This window comes from Tinamus guttatus, unplaced genomic scaffold (genome assembly GCF_059628265.1).
Source record: "Tinamus guttatus ecotype Peru unplaced genomic scaffold, ASM5962826v1 Tinamus_guttatus_pri_ptg000429l, whole genome shotgun sequence".
Taxonomy (NCBI): domain Eukaryota; kingdom Metazoa; phylum Chordata; class Aves; order Tinamiformes; family Tinamidae; genus Tinamus; species Tinamus guttatus.
The window spans coordinates 560,871-567,871 of NW_028288963.1; the positions used below are offsets into that span (position 1 = coordinate 560,871).

General features: G+C 63.5%; 1 pseudogene; it reads right to left on the reverse strand.

The window, feature by feature from the left end:
* Positions 1-820: 820 nt before the first annotated feature.
* On the reverse strand, positions 821-4,361 carry LOC148593212 (maestro heat-like repeat-containing protein family member 7; annotated as a pseudogene).
* Positions 4,362-7,001: the final 2,640 nt, after the last annotated feature.

Genomic DNA, 7,001 nt, shown 5'->3' on the forward strand with positions numbered 1-7,001 from the left:
CAAGGATGATCAGGGGCCTGGAACATCTGCCCTACGAGGAGAGGCTGAGGGAGCTGGGCCTGTTCAGCCTGGAGAGGAGAAGTCTGAAAGGGGATCTGATCAGTGTCTGTCAGTACCTCAAGGGAGGGAGTGCAGAGGACGGGGATGGTCTCTTTTCAGTGGTGGCCACTGATAGGACTAGAGGAAATGGCCGGAAACTAAAGCATTAAAACTTCCACAGGAACTTAAGGAAAAAATTCTTAACAGGGAGGGTGACAGAGCACTGGAACAGGCTGCCCAGACAGGTTGTGGAGTCTCCTTCTCTGGAGATCTTCAAAACCTGCTTGGACGCAGCCCTGAGCCATGTGCTCTAGGTGTCCCTGCGTGTGCAGGGGGGTTGGACTAGATGATCTCTAGAGGTCCCTTCCAACCTTCAGCATTCTGTGATTCTATGATTCTATGTAAGGGGAAAGCTGGAGGGCGGGAGAGGCTTTGCTGACTGCTGCGAGGAGTAGCAAGGGGTCAGGTTATTGGCTGCGGCCTGCTGCAGAGAGTGCGTACCCATCTCCTCTAAGAGGGGGACCCCAATCCCTTCACAAGCTGCATTTGCTGCTGCTTGGTTTGCCAAAGAAAAGACACGACACACGGTGAAGAGACAGGAACGTTTCTTTAATGAGGCCTGTGCACAGAGCAGCCTGGCGTCAGGACGTGGTTGAGCACCAGCAGCAAAGACTGACACCTTGCAGAGGGCAGTGCCGCCTCTCCCACGCTCTCCTCAGGCGGTTGCACAGGCCTTCCTGGGCGCCCGTGGATGCAGCCCCCTTCCCTGCAGCTCTCAGGATCAGCATGGTTTGGGTGGCCAGGGAAGAGATGGATGGGCTGCTGTCCTCCTGCAGGCCTTTCAGGGCTGACGGGGGAAGCACGAGCTCAGATGAAGCCCCCATATCCCCGCGGGCCCCAGGCCTCTCCTCCTAACACCACCAGTCCCACCCAGCTCTTGCCACAGCCAGGACGGAGCCAGGGGCTCTAATGGATTAGCTGGCAGCTGCTGCCCAGGAATGTGCCCAAGGTGCCTGAAATGTCTCTCTACTCTCCCCACAGCACTCCTGCTCCGCTCCTCTCGGGCAGCAGAGCCCTCCTCACCTACACAGGGATGGGAGCTCCTTGGACAGGGTCTCTCTTTGTCCCACCAGCCCCGTGTGACCCCCTGCTTGCCCTCACTCACTCTCACAGATGACCTCCACCGTCTCCTTGCTCTGCTCCCTGGTGTGCTGCCCAGCATGCCCTAGGCACACACACAGCGCCCCATAAATCCTGCTCCTCAAAGCTGTTGCCCCCAGTCCTGCCTGCCTGGCCAGGCACCCACCTCCCCTCGGGCAGGGCTCACCCCAGTCCCCTTTCCCCAGTGTAACCCCCAGGGCTCCTGCTGCGAGGGAATCCCACCAGCCCCACCGCTGCGGGCAGAGATGGCTGAGGGTGGCACGGAGCCTCCAGGCGCCCAGGCGCTGCCTCAGGCACGGGGGCTGCAGCAGTCACAGGGCTGCTTTTGCTGCCAGCGCAGCAGCCGGGGCTGAGGCCGAGCTGTCCCAGAACAGAGATGGAGCCCAGGGCTCGGGGCTCACCCAGGAACCGCACGGCCGCCTCGCGCAGGGACTCCTGGCTGCTCTCCAGGTAGGACAGGCTCTGGCGCAGGTATTCGTCCGCCCTCCTCCTGCCCCTGCTCCCGGCCAGCTGGGGAGAGCACAGGGCTCAGCGCACACCGTCCTCTCGCCGTCCTTCCCCAGGAGCAGCCGCCTCCCCCTGCCACCACACTCAGGACCCCCCGCAGAGGCCGGGCAGCGCCGAGCCAGCGTTGGAGGCAGCGGAGGGCCCTGCTGCCCCGCGCGCTGAGGGGCCCTCCTGCTGCAAGGCCCAGCTGGGCCAGGGGCAACTTCAGCATCCCAGGGCTCAGCACAGGCAGAGGAGCCTGCAGGAGAGCCCGCGAGTGCTGCTCCTGCACCCGGAGCCGCCAGCCACACTGGGCGTGGAGGAGGAAAGAGCTGCTCCGGGCTGGGGCTGCGACCTGAGGACTGTCCTTACCAGGCACTTGCTGATCAGCCAAGTCTGCTGGCTCTGAGCCAAGCGCCTCAGCTCCTTCCACTTGAGGAGCTTGGCGGCACCAAGGAGGGCTTCCTGAGCAGCCTGCACATGGGAAAAACGGGGAGATGCCACCGCAGCCCATGGGACAAGAGCCTGTGCCCCCCACCGCCCTCCTCTTGACAAGACTCAGGGCATTTGCTGGCCTTTCATGGCAAGGGGCAGCAGCAGGGCACTGAATCTGCTTTGGGGTCCTTGGCCCCCTTGGTGGAGGGCAGAAACATGGAGCAAGCACCACCTGAGCCACCCTGTCCTGAACAGGCAGCACAGCAGAGACTCCCGAGAGCTGCTGAGCTGCGGCCCAGGCCAGCAGGAGGCTGAAGGGCTGCAGCCCCAGAGACATCCAGGCAGGACTCGGCCAGGACCACCTCCCACAGCTATTCCCAACGTGGCTACTGGGCTCCCCAGAGTGTCCCATTGCTCAGCCATACCTCGACCACACTGGGGCTCTCATCCTGCAGGTGGAAGAGCAGCGGCAGCGTGCTCGTGTGCACTTGCTGCTTCATCTGCTCCTTTGCGGTGCCCGCTGCTGTCTCCACGAGCTTGCTGAAGAGCTGCATGGAGAGCTTTCGTGTGTGCTCGCGCTCCTGGTGGCAAGGAAGAGAGAGCTCCTCAGCCCTGGCACCGCACGTGGCAGCTTCCTGCACAGGCTGCATTGGTGCAATGCAGCCCTGCAGCCAGGACAGCATGGGCAGCACAGGGCAGTATCCCAATAGCCCTTGGCAGAAAGGCTCCTGGCAGCCTCCCACGCACACCGGCCAGCCCCACGGCTCTGCCCCCCGCCTTACATCCTCAAAAAGTGGCAGGAGTTTCTCAGCCAGCTCTGGAGCTGTGTCCGTGAGTGTTGGTCTCTCCAGGACACGGACCACACGGCTGAGCACGAGAAGGGCCTGGCTGCTCATGTCCCTGTCCTGGTCCTGCAAGTGTCTCATGAGCAGAGGCATCAGGACATGCATTTTTCTGACCTGTATGTGAGAAATACAAGTTCAATTAAAAAAAACAGAAATAAAAGGCTACCCTGGCACCTTATTAGACAGCAGCTTCCCTCAGTCTCACACCCTTTCAGATATGGCTTGTTAGGTGCTGGGCTGAGATCTGCAGCCCCCTCAGCTCCCGAGGCCCAGCAAAGTCCAAGCCAGCCTGTTCCCTGGCACCCAGCGCCCAGCTCACACAGCTTCCCCCAGTGATGCCCTGCTCACCATCTCCTGTCTGCTGCACAGCACGAGGAGGCTTCTGAGTCCCAGCTTATGCATTACCCTGCTGTGACTCTTCAGGGACACCACAGAGATTCCCAGGAAGATATCTTCATCTGCCTGAAGGTCACTGCAGGCCATAAGCTGCAATGCACAGCACAGAGAAGGTGGCAATGGCCGCAGCACTGCCTGTGTCGGACACCACTGGATCCCAGCAGTAGCTCAGGGCAAGGGCAGCGGGCTCAGAGGAAGCCTGGCCAAGGGCAGCAGTGACGGCAGGGAGCCCCCGGGACCCCCTCCCTGCCTGGGGCCTCAGGACACAGCGCAGGGCACAGCCTTGGCCTGCTCCTCCCCTCCCTGCACCAGCCTCCTGTCCTCATGCTCTGGAGGAGCCCTTCAAAAGAGACGCGACACAAAGGAGGCATCAAATACACGTGGGGACAAGAAGGAGCCCGCTGCAGAGGGGTGAAGGCCGAGGGGACTCATGGCAGAACACCCACTGCCCCACTTGCGCTCGTTGCCCTCCATCCCACAGCTGGGGGTCGCAGACAGCACTGGAGCTAGAAGCACCCCAGAAGGGCAGTGCCCACACGAGGCTCACCTCCACCAGGAAAGCCATGGCAGGGATCTCCGTGCAGGGCTCCTCGCCCAAGAGCAGCACTGCCAGCTGTTGGAACAGCAGCAGGCGCAGCGCTCTTGGGCTCTTCCTCATCTCTCTGGCGGAGGGAAGAAGGCTCTGTGAGGCCTGAGCAGCCCAGGCAAAGCTCTCCTGAGCCTGCACCCTCACTGCCTCCCGTCACATCCCTTGGGCCACCACGCACAGAACAAAGCCACCTTTGCGTGGAGAACTGGGCACCCCCGTGGGCTCTGAGAGTCACCCTGTGCGCAGGGGTGAAATGCTGCGGCAGAGCGGGGAGACAGGGGCTCTCACCTGGCCAGCAAACCCACTCCCTGGTGATGGGTCTCAGCGTGCAGGAGCATATCCCAGCCGCCCTTCCTTGCCATGGCCAGCACCACGTTCTCGTAGCCGGCCCGGCACAGCAGTGCTTTCATGGTCTGCACTGCAAGCCTGTGTGCAGAGAAAACACCCGCTCACACTCGCACCCCTGGCCCTGCCTGCAGCCCTGCCTGCCAGGGACGGCGGGGACGTGATGGAGCACCTCACGGGGCTGCTGCACGTGGACTCCTCCCTTCGGCATTTCCCCCACAATGCGTCTGACTCGTTCTGCTCCAGCGCTGCCATGAAAGAGCTTTGGAAGAGCAGCGCCAGCAGGAGCTGGGGGAAGAACGCCCCTAGCACGTGCAGGCAGTGGGGCTGGTGGAGGATCTCCTGGAGTGCACGCGTTGCCTGCAGAAAAAGCCCAGAGACAGCCCTTGCTGCTGACATGTCCCTCCTGTGCTGCTGGAGCTCGGGGGTGAAACTCCTAGCAGTGCCCTGCGCCTTGGAGGGGCTGCCTGGCCAGAGCAGAGCCACGGCAGCTCCTGGGGCTCGGGTGCCACAAAGCCACCGTGAGCCTTCCTGGGCAGTGAGGACATCCCCCTGGAGGGCCACACGTAGCGTGGAGGGCACCCTGGTTCCCCTGACTCAGCCCTGATGACGTTTCTGCTGCCTGGAACCCTAACATGGCCCTTCCCCTAGTCCTGTCCCCAGAGCAGGTTGAGCGCGTGCCGCACAAGGCAGGGCCATGCAGAGGTGCAGGGAGACAGCCAGCCGCTCAGGCCAGCTCCGTGTGCCCAGGTGTGCAGAGGGCCCAAAGCAGGCCCAGCAGCCCAGCAAGCTGGCACTGGCCAGGGCCCTGCCAGCCGTAGCCCCCCTCCCACGCTGGGCCTGTGCATCCCGGGGAGGCCCCAGCTTGGGGCTGCATGGAGAAGGGCAGCGGGAGCCCGGCCTCTCGCCGCAGGGGCAAGGGCAGCCCGAGGGGAGAGTGGGGCTTCCCCCACAAACTCACGGCCAGGGACGAGACAGCCGAGGCCGCTGCCTCGGGCAGCTGCCAGTCCTGCAGCGCGCCGAGCAGCTCCCGCAGCACCGGCTCCGCGGCGCCAGGCCTGGACAGCAGCACCTTCCACATGGCCCCGGCGGCGCTGCGGGCCCAGAGCGCTTTGTCAGCGGCTGCCGCGGCTGCAGCCCCGTGGCCTGCGAGGCCGCAGCCCTGTCCCTGCCCCTGCCCCTGGCCAGCACAGACCTGTCACACGAGGGGCAGCAGCTCAACAGGCTGGCGACCACCTTGTCTGGGCATGTGCTGCTCAGGAGGAGAAGAGCTCTGTCCAGGCTGAGCCGTGCAGATGCATCTCGCACGGCCAGGATGTTTTCCCATATGTTCTTCACGAGCCTTGGTGCCTGCAGCCCACATGGCAGAGTGTGAGGCTGCTGCCGCACTGCAGCCCTCTGCACAGCTCCCGCGGAGAATGCCTGCCCTTGCCACCACTCTGGGCTGGCCACAGAGGCAGTTGGGTGTCTGGTAGACATGCACTCAGGGGAAAAACAAGCCCCCAAAGGGCCTGAACCCCGGCCGTGCCACACGCAGGCTACTCACATGCTCCAAAAGGCACGCGTCGTCTGTGACGAGCTCGTCCAGCATGTGAGCAGCCGCCTGCGTGTCATAGCTGCTGCAGGCTCTCATGCCCCGGATGGCTACAAGGATGGCCTCTGCCTTCTCGTCTGGATGGAGGTGTTTCCCAAACATCTAGGGCACAAAAGAAGGCAGCCCTGAGGGAGATGTCACAGCCAGGCTCCCAACTGCGTTGCCTGGCTGAGCAGCGCGTGGCCCTGGAGAGCGACATGGGGCAGCGCTGGCACAGCGAGTCCCTCCGAGCCAGGAGCCGGGGCTCTGCTGGCTGGGGTGACGGCGCTGGGATGGGGCTGGTGCCTGGGGTTAAGGTCCCCACCCGCTGCTCCTGCAGGGAAGCAGAGCTTGTGGGATGCACACAGGAAGCCCCTGGCTAGTCCTGGCCTAAGGAAAGTGCCAGCCCTCTCCTCAGCCCCACCTGGCAGCCACCCCTCTCCGCGTCCACGTTGCAGGCTGACCCCACAGCTGGAAGTCCCAGCCAGGGACGCGCTCCTTACCCTGCTCATTTCCCTGGTGTCCTTGGACCGGGAAAACCTCAAGGTGCCTGCAGTTTCCCACTCCTCTCGGAGCTCCTGCTGCCAGGCACTCTCCTGTGATGGCTCCCTGCCTGCGCGGGAGGGGAAACACAGAACACTCAGCATGAAGGCTGCACAGCTGGACATGGCCCACGGAAGGCATCAGGGACAAACCTCCCCTGGCAGGGGAAAAGGCCCTAGCAGGGAAGAGTGCACAGCAGGACGGCCAGGGAGGCACTGGGCCTATTGCAAGGGGTGGGCGAGGAGAATCGCTTGCAACCACACAGGAATTCTTACTCTCTCCCTGCAGGAGGAACTCATAGAGGTGCCACAGGGCCTCTGCGGCCTCATCACTGCGCCCCTCATCCTTGCAGGCACCGCAGAGGGTGAGATGTCCCACCAGCTGCCCCAGGACCGGCACGCTCTTCTCCAAGAAGCTGCCACAGCTGGCACCGCCCACTTGGAAGCATTCCCGGACCTGGGAAAGGGAGGCAGTGCTGACACGAGGCCGGAGGGCAGCGCTCAGGATCAAAGCCCTGGGCCCACGCTCCTTGCAGGCTTGGATCCCGGCTGAGCCGGAGCCTTGGTGGCTTCCCTTGGAGGCAGCCTGG